The sequence below is a fragment of the Salvelinus sp. IW2-2015 genome, linkage group LG13 (assembly GCF_002910315.2).
Source record: "Salvelinus sp. IW2-2015 linkage group LG13, ASM291031v2, whole genome shotgun sequence".
Classification (NCBI taxonomy): Eukaryota; Metazoa; Chordata; class Actinopteri; order Salmoniformes; family Salmonidae; genus Salvelinus; species Salvelinus sp. IW2-2015.
The window spans coordinates 9,925,242-9,939,234 of NC_036853.1; the positions used below are offsets into that span (position 1 = coordinate 9,925,242).

Here is a 13,993-nt window from a genome sequence, read left to right on the forward strand (position 1 = left end):
GATGCGCCATAGAAAAAATAGAAAAACATCAACAACAATGCAAAAACAAAAGACATCAAGGACAACAAAACAGCAAGGTGTGTGTGTGCGTGTGTGTCCGTGTGTGTGCACATGTGTGCTTTTGAATGTTAGTGTGTGTATGCATGTGTACGTGCGTACAAGTGCTTGAGTGGCTTCAGCCTCAGGTTAACAGGCATTGGATTTTAACAGTTCATTTATAGTGTAATTTAAACTTCAATTTTTTGTGTTAATTTTTTACTTTTATCTTTGACCGCCATTCTACTCCCCGCCCAGCAACTTCACTCCCACTTGTCTCCAGTTCCACGTCCCAACACTCAGCCCATACTTTTTACTGTTACTTGAGAAGTTTCTTAAGAGGGCTACTTTTATTTTTACTTCAGTAAATTACAATCTAAGCAACAGATTTTCAGTAATCGACCCACCTCTGCCCAAAACAACCACTATCAGCATGGCTACTACAGTGGCTACCAAGTTGAGGACTGTTGGACATTCTTACCATTGGTACACGTAACAAGTTAATTGAAAAAATATATATTCTTAATAACCAGTGAGCGTTGGTCCTTGCGGTGAGGGGTCCTGCAGGTATACGGTAGAGGGGGTCAGTCCCAAATGGCCAGTCTGGCCCAGGTGCTGTGATCTGTCCTCCCCGTAATGAGATTAAGTGAGTAATTAGAAGCTGGCGGACAGGATGGAGAGCCCGGTCCCCCAGTGGCCTGGTGCATGGTCCATCCCTGGTGTCATCATCTCCCCAGAACAGGAAGTCTAATTAAGATCTCACCCTGGGTATGACTCTGGAGGGAGGGAGGGAGGGAGGGAGGTGTGGTCCATAAAGGACAAAGGAGAAATAGATAGCAAACTCAACTAGTTGCTACATATACAGGCAAAAGCTAAGGCAGCTACAGTTCGGAAAGTATTCAGACCCCTTAACTTTTTCCACATTTTGTTACGTTACAGCCTTATTCTAAAATGTAATAAATTAATTGTTTTCCTCATCAATCTATGTTTGCAAATAAAAAAAATAAAAAAACGGAAATACCTTATTTACATAAGTATATAGACCCTTTGATATGAGACTTGAAATTGAGCTCAGGTGCATCCTGTTTCTATTGATCATCCTTGAGGTGTTTTTACAACTTGATTGGAGTCCACCTGTGGTAAATTCAATTGATTGGACATGATTTGGAAAGGCGCACACCTGTCTATATGTGGTCCAATAGTTACCAGTGCATGTCAGAGTAAAAACCAAGACATGAGGTTGAAGGATTTGTCCGTAGAGCTCTGAGACAGGATTGTGTTGAGGCACAGATCTGAGGAAGGGTACCAATACATTTCTGCAGCATTGAAGGCCCCCAAGAACACAGTGGCCTCTTCCTAGAGCTGGCCACCCGGTCAAACTGAGCAATCGGGGGAGAAGGGCCTTGGTCAGGGAGGTGACCAAGAACCCGATGGTCACTCTGGCAGAGCTCTAGAGTTCCTCGGTGGAGATGGTTGTCCATCTGGAAGTTTCTCCCATCTCTGCAGGACTCCACCAATCAGGCCTTTATGATAGAGTGGCCAGACGGAAGCTACCCCATAATGACAAAGGAACAGGAAAGGGCCTTCCCCAAACTGTTGCCACAAAGATTGTCTAGAATGTTCTTGTGCTGACCTTGCTTCCAGCGGCAGTTTGGAACTTGGTAGTGAGTGTTGCATCCGAGGACAGATGATTTTTCTGCACTACGCACTTCTGCACTACGCACTTGTGTGGCCTACCACTACACGGTTGAGCCGTTGTTGCTCCTAGACATTTCCACTTCACAATGACAGCACAGTTGAACAGACATTTGACGAACTGACTTTTTGGAAAGGTGGCATCCTATGATGGTGCCAAGTTGAACGTCACTGAGCTTCAGTAAGGCCATTCTACTGCCAATGTTTGTCTCTGGAGAATGCATGGCTGTGTGATCGATTTTATATACCTGTCAGCAACGGGTGTGGCTGAACTAGCCGAATCAACTAATTTGAAGGGGTGTCCACATAGTGTATCTACCTCAATTACCTTGTAACCCTGCACATCGACTCAGTACTAGTACCCTGTGTATAGAGCCAAGTTATCGCTACTCACTGTGTATTTATTCCTTGTGTTATTATTTTTATATTATTTATCTTTTTATTCTCTCTGCATTGTCGGCATGGTAAGCGTTTCACTGTTATTCTATACCTGTTGTTTACGAAGCATGTGACAAGTAACATTTGATTTGAAAAAGACAGCTGAGTGTCATTGTTAATGCGAACACACACCACCACAATGGCAAAATCAATGGGCCTTTAAGGGACATCAATCTTGACAGCACAAGACCCCTGCTTGTCTCCAGCGCTGACTGGTCGGGGGGTTAGGGGAGGCAAAGGGCTAGAATGCTAGGGGGCCAGCAGAGGCTAGAGGGGCCAGTGGGCTAGAAGGGCCAGGGCCATAGGGGGATAAGTAGGCTAGGGGGGATAGAGAGACCAGGGGAGCCAGGGGGCTAGCGGGGAGCTAGGGTGGTCCAGGGGGCCTAGAAGGGCCAGGGCCATAGGGGGATAAGTAGGCTAGGGGGATAGAGAGACCAGGGGAGCAAGGTGGCTACGGGGAGCTAGGTGGTCCAGGGGGCTAGAAGGGCCAGGGCCATAGGGGATAAAGTAGGCTAGGGGGGATAGAGAGACCAGGGGAGCCAGGTGGCTACGGGGAGCTAGGTGGTCCAGGGGGCTAGAAGGGCCAGGGCAATAGGGGATAAGTAGGCTAGGGGGATAGAGGAGACCAGGGGAGCCAGGTGGCTACGGGGAGCTAGGTGGTCCAGGGGGCTAGAAGGGCCAGGGCCATAGGGGGATAATAGGCTAGGGGGATAGAGAGACCAGGGGAGCCAGGTGGCTACGGGGAGCTAGGTGGTACAGGGGCCTAGAAGAGCGCAGGGCCATAGGGGGATAAGTAGGTAGGGGGGATAGAGAGACCAGGGGAGCCAGGGGGCTATGGGGAGCTAGGTGGTCCAGGGGCTAGAGGGGCTATGGACAAATAGCCAGGAATGAGCATGCCCAGTTATCTCTTTTTGCCTTTTCTAGATCAATCTCTAGAAATTAGGCTGTCCTTTTGAACATTGCGTCATTTGACAGGCGGCCAAGTTGCCCGCTGTCCTAGTGTATCCTAACCCAAAACAGACAGCGTTTTCTAGGTAAAGCTGATGCAGAAGTGGGACATGGGAAGGATTTGCTTCCTGTTCTCGTTTTCTTTGTTTTGCCTTCCCTTTCGCTGTCTCTCCCTCTCTTGTCTGCCTCCCTCTCTCTGTCTGCCTCCCTTCTCTCTCCTGTTTCCCTCTCTCGCGCTCTCTGTCTCTGTCTGCCCTCTCCCTCTCTCTGTCTGCCTCTCTATCTCTGTCTGCCTCCCTCTCTCTCTCTGTTTCCCTCTCTCGCGCTCTCTGTCTCTGTCTGCCTCTCTCCCTCTCTCTGTCTGCTCTCTCAATTTCTCTGTCTGCCTCTCTCAATCTCTCTGTCTGCCTCTCTCAATCTCTCTATCTGCTCTCTTCTATCTTGCTGCCTCCCTCTCTCTCTCTGTTCCCCTCTCTCGCGCTCTCTGTCTCTGTCTGCCTCTCTCCTCTCTCTGTCTGCCTCTCTCCCTCTCTCTGTCTGCCTCTCTCAATCTCTCTGTCTGCCTCTCTCAATATCTCTGTCTCCCTCGCTCTCTTTGTTTGCCTCTCTCTCTCTCTCTTTGTCTGCCTCTCTCTCTCTCTTTGTCTGCCTCTCTCTCTCTCTTTGTCTGCCTCTCTCTCTCTCTCTCTCTTTGTCTGCCTCTCTCTCTCTCTCTTTGTCTGCCTCTCTCTCTCTCTTTGTCTGCCTCTCTCTCTCTCTCTTTGTCTGCCTATCTCTCTCTCTCTTTGTCTGCCTCTCTCTCTCTCTCTTTTGTCTGCCTCTCTCTCTCTCTCCTTGTCTGCCTCTCTCTCTATTTGTCTGCCTCTCTCTCTCTCTTTGTCTGCCTCTCTCTCTCTCTCTCTTTGTCTGCCTCTCTCTCTCTCTTTGTCTGCCTCTCTACCTCTCTCTGTCTGCCTCTCTACCTCTCTCTGTCTGCCTCTCTACCTCTCTCTTTGTCTGCCTCTCTTCTCTTTGTCTGCCTCTCTCTCTCTCTTTGTCTGCCTCTCTCTCTCTCTCTCCTCTCTCTCTTTGTCTGCCTCTCTCTCTCTCTCTTGTCTGCCTCTCTCACCTCTCTTGTCTGCCTCTCTCTCTCTCTCTCTGTCTGCCTCCCTCTCTCTCTCTGTTTCCCTCTCTCGCGCTCTCTGTCTCTGTCTGCCTCTCTCCCTCTCTCTGTTGCCTCTCTCCCTCTCTCTGTCTGCCTCTCTCAATCTCTCTGTCTGCCTCTCTCAATATCTCTGTCTCCCTCGCTCTCCTGTTTGCCTCTCTCTCTCTCTCTCTTTGTCTGCCTCTCTCTCTCTCTTTGTCTGCCTCTCTCTCTCTCTTTGTCTGCCTCTCTCTCTCTCTTTGTCTGCCTCTCTCTCTCTCTCTTTGTCTGCCTCTCTTCTCTCTCTGTCTGCCTCTCTCTCTCTCTCTTTGTCTGCCTATCTCTCTCTCTCTTGTCTGCCTCTCTCTCTCTCTCTTTTGTCTGCCTCTCTCTCTCTCTCTTTGTCTGCCCTCTCTCTCTATTTGTCTGCCTCTCTCTCTCTCTTTGTCTGCCTCTCTCTCTCTCTCTCTTTGTCTGCCTCTCTCTCTCTCTTTGTCTGCCTCTCTACCTCTCTCTGTCTGCCTCTCTACCTCTCTCTGTCTGCCTCTCTACCTCTCTCTTTGTCTGCTCTCTCTCTCTTTGTCTGCCTCTCTCTCTCTCTCTTGTCTGCCTCTCTCTCTCTCTCTCTCTCTCTCTCTCTTTGTCTGCCTCTCTCTCTCTCTCTTTGTCTGCCTCTCTCACTCTCTTTGTCTGCCTCTCTCTCTCTCTCTTTGTCTGCCTCTCTCTCTCTCTCTTTTCTCCTCTCTCTCTCTCTTGTCTGCCTCTCTCTCTCTCTTTGTCTGCCTCTCCTCTCTCTCTCTCTCTGTCTGCCTCTCTACCTCTCTCTGTCTGCCTCTCTACCTCTCTCTGTCTGCCTCTCTACCTCTCTTTCTGCCTCTCTACCTCTTCTTTGTCTGCCTCTCTACCTCTCTCTTTGTCTGCCTCTCTACCTCTCTCTTGTCTGCTCTCTACCTCTTTCTCTTTGTCTGCCTCTCTACCTCTCTCTCTTTGTCTGCCTCTCTGCCTCTCTACCTCTCTTTGTCTGCCTTCTACTCTCTCTGTTATCTCTCTACCTCTCTCTCGTCTGCCTCTCTACCTCTCTTTGTCTGCCTCTCTACCTCTCTTGTCGCTCTTCTACCTCTCTTTGTCTGCTCTCTCTACCTCTATCTGTCTGCCTCTCTACTCTCTCTCTGTCTGCCTCTCTACCTCTCTCTCTGTCTGCCTCTCTACGCTCTCTCTCTGCCTCTCTACTCTCTCTCTGTTGCCTCTCTACCTCTCTCTCTGTCTGCCTTCTTACCTCTCTCTCTGTCTGCCTCTCTACCTCTCTCTCTGTCTGCCTCTCTCTCTCTCGTTGTCTGCCTCTCTCTCTCTCGTTGTCTGCTCTCCTCTCTCTCGTTGTCTGCCTCTCTCTCTCTCTCTCTTTGTCTGCCTCTCTCTCTCTCTCTGTTTGTCTGCTCTCTCTCTCTTGTCTGCCTCTCTCTCTTTGTCTTCCTCTCTCTCTCTTTGTCTGCCTCTCTCTCTCTTTGTCTGCCTCTCTCTCTCTCTTTGTCTGCCTCTCTCTCTTTGTCTGCCTCTCTACCTCCCTTTGTCTGCCTCTCTCTCTCTTTGTCTGCCTCTCCCTCTCTTTGTTCTGCCCTCTACCTCCCTTTGTCTGCCTCTCTCCCTCTCTTTGTCTGCCTCTCTACCTCTCTTTGTCTGCCTCTCTACCTCTCTCACTTTGTCTGCCTCTCTACCTCTCTCTCTTTTGTCTGCCTCTCCCTTTCTTTGTCTGCCTCTCTACCTCTCTTTGTCAGCCTCTCTCCCTCTGTCAGCCTCTCTCCTCTGTCAGCCTCTTCCCTCGGTCAGCCTCTCTCCCTCTCTTTGTCAGCCTCTCTCCTCTCTTTGTCAGCCTCTCTCCCTCTCTCTGTCAGCCTCTCTCCCTCTGTCAGCCTCTCTCCCTCTGTCAGCCTCTCTCCCTCTGTCAGCCTCTCTCCCTCTGTCTGCCTCGCTCCTCTCTTTGTCTGCCTCTCTCCCTCTGTCTGCCCTCTCTCCTCTGTCTGCCTCTCTCTCTTTGTCTGCCTCTCTCCCTCTCTCTCTTTGTCTGCCTCTCTCCCTCTCTCTCTTTGTTTCTGCTCTCTCCATCTCTCTCTCCTTCTGTCTCTCACTAACTGAGGCATGGAGAAGCTCTCCCTCTCCCAAGGCTCTTCAGAATAGAGCACCGTAGCTCGTTTTATCACACACTGTCACTACAGTATGAACACACCCCCCCACCCAAAAAACTTAGAGGATGTTCCCTCCCTTCATCCCATTAACATCTATGCAGATCCGTGGCGAGTAAAGGAAAGACCAGAGAGATCAAAGACGACAAAATGAAGGCCAAGTAAATGAGGATCTTGGCAAGGGCCCTGTGAATTTTATTGATTGTTTGGCAAGCTATGCATGCTCCCACCCTCCTCCGCCTCCCCCTATACTCTCTTGTCTAGAACATACACGTCCGTTTAAGCAAACATATTGTGTGTGTGGAGTTGTGTGTGTGTGGGGGGGGCTCTACTGTAGGGCTCTAATCACTTTTTAATTCACAGTAGTATGATAATGTGCTTGGCAGAGGGAGGCCAGGGTTAGATAGGCAGGCAGACAGACAGGCAAGCAGCAGAAGCCACTAGCTGCCTTCAGTCCCCTGCAAAACCAACCACCGTCTCTTTAATTAAAATGAATACGCAGAGCATCAATCAGATAAACACAGGCAACACAGAGAGAGAGAGAGACTGAAAGAGAGAGAGAGAAAGAGAGATTGAAAGAGAAAGCGCAAGAGAGGGAAAGAGAGAAAGAGAGAGAGAAAAAATGAGAGATAGAGAAAAAGAGAGCAAAATAGAGAGAGCAGAAACAAGAAACAGAATGAGAGATAAAAAAGGATGTCAGAAAAAAAGACAAATACCTCCACGGCTCTCACTGTCAGCCGGCTTCACCTGGATGGGGCGAGTCATCTGGAGAAAAAACAATAGAGACAGAGAGGTTAGTCCTGGTGTGTGGAACTGTCGTCACCACAACAAGGTAACAAGCTTGAAGTGTCATGGCCCTCTCCCACACAAACAGCTGTTCCCTGATACTGATCAAAGTGCCATGGCGTATGGTGGGCACCAAGAGGGATGCAGTTGGGTTGACACTCAGTGCTACTCACTGGAGAAAAATAAGTCCCGCACGTCTCATATTCACACGATCAGACAATCTGAATGGCCTGAATGGTGCGCGCTGTCGGAGAGTATGTATGTGTGTGTGGAAGCGCACACCTATGCGTGCGTGTGTGTGTGTGCATGACTAAGAGGCAGGCCAAGTGAGTCCAGCCACAGGAGGAGCGAGATCAATGCAGGTCTATTGATCCACAAACCCTGAGCTGAGGAGAGTGTCTGGCTGGGAAGGATTCTCTGGTTAGGAGGCTCATAGTAATCCACTAGAACCTGATAAGAATGCTATTTTTTGGATTAGATGCTTCTGTCATCACAGCCTTTATGTCACGCTTTTCCCCTGACTTTCTCCCTCCTTTTTCAGTATTATTTTTCAAGCTAGCTTTACCAACTTATTTGTTCTCCTGCAAACTTTCTAGAATATTCCCTGAATTACTGAGTGTTTGTTAAATGACCAGCTACATGCACCTATAGGAGTTTGCAAACAAATCAAATCCAATGATGATACAAATTAATCCTTTTTATCACAAAAACACATACACCCACACAGGTACACAAAGGCCCACATACATTTAAAAAGTTGTTTATGTTCGAAGAGCAGGAGACAAAAATAAATGGCCCTGAATAGTTTTCAATTTACTCCCCCCTTCTCCCCCCCTCATCCTCCAGTGTTTCAGTCCAAATGGAACCCTTTGTCGATCCAAACAAATTGTTTTAATAATAACGCAGCAGGACGATTTTTTACGAAAAAGGTGCCAAGATCTGCATCGATTTGTGACAAGATTACCCAAATATGCAAAGCAATCTGCTTCCCTTCACGGCCCTCTCAGCCATCTGTAACCTGGAATTAACCACCTTTTTATTGCTCCACAACATGGCTTCCCTCCCAATTCCAAGTCAATTCACCAGATTTTTTTTTAAAGAGTCCAAGATCACCATTTTTTTTTCATAGCGATTTTTTCCTCACTGATCTATTTTTTTCTACTGACCAATTCACGGGCCGCCAACAGGTCAGATTTAAAGACAGGGCAGTGCYATAAAAGCATGACTTGTTCAAGGAGAAACACCATAATGGGATTTTAAAACATCTCAATAATAGCTGATATATGAGGGAGAGGCCTGAGCCACATTCATTAAGTGCTAAACGTATCTATTTTCACCTTGAGGAACGAAGTAACCTTGCTCAATGGAATTATTCCATAAATTTACCCATCGTAAATAATAAATAGCTGTGGCTAAGTCTTTTGAAGGTTTTGGCCCATGCTTACTGGCTCGCAAACGCTAACCCATTCACTCAATATGAACACTGCCTTTCCCTGTAGGATGCCTGTGAGCCAAGATGACCCCACCTTAATGTTGTGGTTACACTACAAAAGGGTCTGCCTCAGGGCCAACTTACTGTTGAGAGTTACAATAGTAGAGTACACAAGGTGCAATTTCGAAGCGCTCCCCCATCTTCATCGACATGGCTGCAGTGGAGCAGGTCGAGAGCTTCAAGTTCCTCGGTGTCCAAATCACTAAGAACTTAAAATGGTCCACACTCATGCAAATAGTCGTGAAGAAGGTGCGGCAGCATCTCGTCCCCCTCAGGAGGCTGACAAACTTTGGCACATAATACCCATTAATGACAATGCAAAAACAGGTTTTTAGAAATGTTGGCAAATGTATATAAAATCAAAAACTGAAATATSACATTTACWTAAGTATTCAGACCCTTTACTCAGTACTTTGTTGAAGCACCTTTGGCAGCAATTAGAGCATCGATACTTCTTGGGTATGACGCTACAAGCTTGGCACACCTGTATTTGGGGAGTTTCTCCCATTCTTCTCTGCAGATCCTCTCAAGCTCTTGTCAGGTTGGATGGGGAGTGTTGCTTCACAGCTATTTTCAGGTCTCTCCTGAGATGTTCAATCGGGTTCAAGTCTGGGCTCAGGCTGGGCCACTCAAGGACATTCAGCAACATGTCCCGAAGCCACTCTTGCATTGTCTTGGCTGTGTGTTTAAGGTCGTTGTCCTGTTGGAAGGTGAACCATCGCCCCAGTTTGAGGTGCTGAGCGCTCTGGAGCAGGTTTTCATCAAGGATCTCTCTACTTTGCTCCGTTCATCTTTGCCTCGATCCTGACTAGTGTCCCAGTCCCTGCCCTTTGTCAAACTCCAAGCGGGCTGAAATATGCTTTTTACTGAGGAGTAGCTTCCATCTGGCCACTCTAGCATAAAGGCCTGATTGGTGGAGTGCTGCAGAGATGGTTGTCCTTCTGGAAGGTTCTCCCATCTCCACAGAGGAACTCTAGAGCTCTGTCAGAGTGACCATCGGGTTCTTGGTCATCTCCCTGACCAAGGCCCTTCTCCCCCGATTGCTCAGTKTGGCCGGGCGGTCAGCTCTAGGAAGACTCTTGGTAGTTCCAAACTTCTTCAATTTAAGAATGATGGAGGCCTCTGTGTTCTTTGGGACCTTCAATACTGCAGAACATTTTGGGTACCCTTCCCCAGATCTGTGCCTCGACACAATCCTGTCTCTGAGCTCTACGGACAATTCCTTCGACCTCATGGCTTGGTTTTTGCTCTGACATGCACTGTCAACTGTGAGACCTTATATAGACAGGTGTGTGCCTTTCCAAATCATGTCCAATCAATTGAATTTACCACAGGTGGACTCCAATCAAGTTGTAGAAACATCTCAAGGATGATCAATGGAAACAGGAAATGTTTGCTAAAAACCTGTTTTCGCTTTGTCATTATGGGCTATTATGTGTAGATTGCTGAGAAAAAAAGTATATTTAATCCATTTTAGAATAAGGCTGTAAGGTAACAAAATGTGGAAAAAGTAAAGTGGTCTGAATACTTTCCGAATGCACTGTACTCTAGCTTGCAGACACAGAGGTCTTCTCCACAGGGTTTCTGAGAGTGGGATGTATTATCTCTCTCTCTAAGCCCAGCTACGGTTCAGGCAGTAGCATGTTGGCTTAATTGCCCATTTATTTGTCCGTCGGGATGCTCTCGATGGTGCAGCTGTAGACCTTTTGAGGATCTGAGGACCCATGCCAAATCTTTTCAGTCTCCTGAGGGGGAATAGGTTTTGTCGTGCCCTCTTCATGACTGTCTTGGTGTCCTTGGGCCATGTTTGTTGGTGATGTGGACACCAAGGAACTTGAAGCTCTCAAACTGCTCCACTACATCCCTGTCGATGAAAATGGGGGGTGTTCCTGTAGTCCACAATCATCTGCTTATGGAGAAGGGGACTCGACAAGTACTGCACTGACACAAATGACTGATGACTGGTTGAAAGACATTGATAATAAGAAGATTGTGGGAGCTGTACTGTTAGATTTCAGTGCAGCTTTTGATATTATTGACCATTATTGTTGAGAAATGTATGTTTATGGCTTTTCAACCTCTGCCTTATTATGGATTCAGAGGGAGTTTTCTTTAACGGAAGCTTCTCTAATGTCAAACATGTAAAGTGTGGTGTACCGCAGGGCAGCTCTCGAGACCCTCTACTCATTTCTATTTTTACCAATGACCTGCCACTGGCATTAAACAAAGCATGTGTCCATTTATGCTGATGATTCAACCATATACGCATCATCAATAACAGCTAATAAAGTCACTGAAACCCTTAAGAAAGAGTTGCAGTCAGTTTTGGAATGGGTGGCCAGTAATAAACTGGTCCTGAACATATCTAAAACTAAGAGCATTGTATTTGGTACAAATCATTCCCTAAATTCTAGACCTAAGCTTAATCTGGTAATGAATGGCATGACGGTTGAACAAGTTGAGAAGACCAAATTACTTGGTGTTACCTTAGATTGTAAACTTTCATGGTCAGAATATATTGATTCAATGGTTGTAAAGATGGGGAGAATTCTGTCCGTAATAAAGAGATGCTCTGCTTTTTTTGACACCACAAAGCAAGTCCTGCAGGCTCTAGTTTTATCTTATCTAGATTATTGTCCAGTCATATGGTCAAGTGCTGCAAAGAAATACCTAGTTAACCTGCAGCTGGCCCAGAACAGAGCTGCATGTCTTGCTCTCCATTGTAATCAGAGGGCTAATATTAATACTATGCATGCCAGTCTCTCTTGGCTAAGAGTTGAGGAAAGACTGACTGTGTCACTTCTTGTTTTTATAAGAAACATTAATGTGTTGAACATTTCAAATGCCAAGTTCCAAATACACACAGCACTGACACACACACTTACCCCACCAGACATGCCACTTGGGGTCTTTTCACAGTCCCCAGGTCCAGAACATATTCAAGGAAACGTAAAGTATTATAGGCTGTCTGTCACGTCTACTCCTGCTCCCCCTCTCTGGCGCTCGTTGTCGCCAGTTGTCTCATCATTACGCACACCTGCCACCATCGTTACGCGCACCTGCGCCTCATGACACTCACCTGGACTCCATCACCTTCCTGATTACCTCCCTTATATCTGTCACTCCCCTTGGTTCTTTCCTCAGGTGTTATTGACTCTGTTTCTGTTTCTGTTTCATGTCTGTACACTACTTGTGTTTCTTGTTTTGTTCCATGTTGGTTTATATATTAAATTCACTCCCTGTACTTGCTTCCCGATTATTAGCGTACAAGTTACACCGTCATTGTAGGCCGTCATTGTAAATAAGAATTTGTTCTTAACTGACTTGCCTAGTTAAATAAAGGTTAAATAAAAAATATATATTATACAGAGCCTTGAGTGCATGGAACTCCCTTCCATCTTATATAGCGCAAGTGAACAGCAAACCTGGTTTTAAAAAACAAATAAAGCAACACCTCACGGCACAACGCCTCTCCTCCATGTGACCTACTTGTTGTGTGTATGTACTGACATGTATGTGTAACTGATAGATGCACACACACACACACTACATGTTCATTGTTTTAAATGTATATAAATTGACTCGTAAGTCTTTTGTCTGTAATGTCTTTTTCATTATGCTTCGGACCCCAGTAAGACTAGCTGTTGAAATTGGCGTCGGCTAATGGGGATCCTAATAAATCACATCAAATGAAATGAGTTTAGTACATTTTCTCCCTTTGTAATTAGGATAAATACAAAACTGCATGCCTGGGCACGGTTGCAACGAGCACCCACATACCACACACACACACACCACACACAGCACACACACACACACACAACCACACACACACACACGACACACACACACACACACACACACACACACACACACACACACACACACACACACAGAGAGTAAACAGAATATAATGAATAAACTATGGCTGTTGTCAGGGAAAGCGTTCATTTAGATCAGGTCCTGTAGGATGTAGGTGTTTTTGCCCCTTTGTGAGTGTGTGCTTGAAGCCCTCTATACACACTCGACAGCAAAGCAACCAAGCAGATGGAATGGGTTAACTATGGATCCTCAGCAAATAACAAGCTCTATTCTAATTGGGATGCTTTTCATTCCTCCTGTCATTGAGCTGAGGACGAGAATGGGTGGATGGGGAGAGAGGCAGGGAGGAAGGCAGGGGAAACAAAAGAGCGAGAGAGCTGCCTGCAACTCCATGATAAGATTGCTTTGCAGTTGAGTGGCATTTCTCCAGTCCTGAATCCACCCTATTGCTTCTCCCATTCGGACGCATTCTGATAAACTCCAATGCAGAGCTGCATAATATAGTACACACACTGTATACTAACGCTACTGCTATTCCTGTGGTGGCCAATCTATTGTTTGCCTTTGGTCGCGTATCAATTATAAATGGCATTGACAATGACAAGGTGTTGAAATGCTAAACTGATATTGACTGTGAAATCTATCGTTCAAGGAAATGAATGCCGGCCCAATATCACCGTTCTTTGTTTGAAGCTTTAAGGTTCATTACCTTGTGAGAATATGACCTTTTTTGARTCGGGTTTATGCACCTGGAGTCCTTGACACCTTTTTGTGCTGTATATATCCAGAGATTGAGAGTCCAGGGGCCTCGGCAGGATAGGGAGCCCAGGCTCAGTGAGCTCTGTGTGGGTTTACCAGACCTCTCCCTGCCCCTGACGGCCTGCCTCACTGCTGGAGGTTCCCATCCAACACTACAACACTACCCTCACACACCCTCCCCAATCCCCATGCTATATTATCATTATAATGTTGTTATTTAACCAGGCGTGTCGTTAGTAAGATCTAAAGTCCACTGATGACGCTTGGTTAATTGTGACTGGTGACTTGGGGGAATTTAGCTAGCAGGAAAGAGTGGACAAAGTGGTCTCTCTCTCTGGCTGGATGGGAGCTAGGCAAGTCATGCTGCATTACTGGAGTCGATTTACAGACTTGGTACATCCAAAACACATATGTCTACAGTAAATACCGTAGGCCTATTTTTATGCAACATTTCTGACTCTACTCACATTTACTATTTAACAGACTATTTAACAGATTATTAATTTATTTTACCATGCCATCAAAGTACAGTTTCCTGTGTTATATTCCTATCAGGATAATAAACAGCCTCTGACTGCAGTGATAAGTAATATTCCCAGTTATTGATGTGAACGTGTGGTGATACAGAACCCCAGCCCTGAACATACATCTACAGTACAGAGGGGGAGAGAAATAAATAGAGAGCGATGGGGGGAAGAGAGAGACAGAGAGATGGGG

The 13,993-nt window shown here is 46.6% G+C and overlaps 1 pseudogene; it reads right to left on the reverse strand.

The window, feature by feature from the left end:
- Window positions 1–13,993, reverse strand: part of LOC111972085 (CUGBP Elav-like family member 5) — a 387,343-nt pseudogene that overhangs the window by 130,274 nt on the left and 243,076 nt on the right.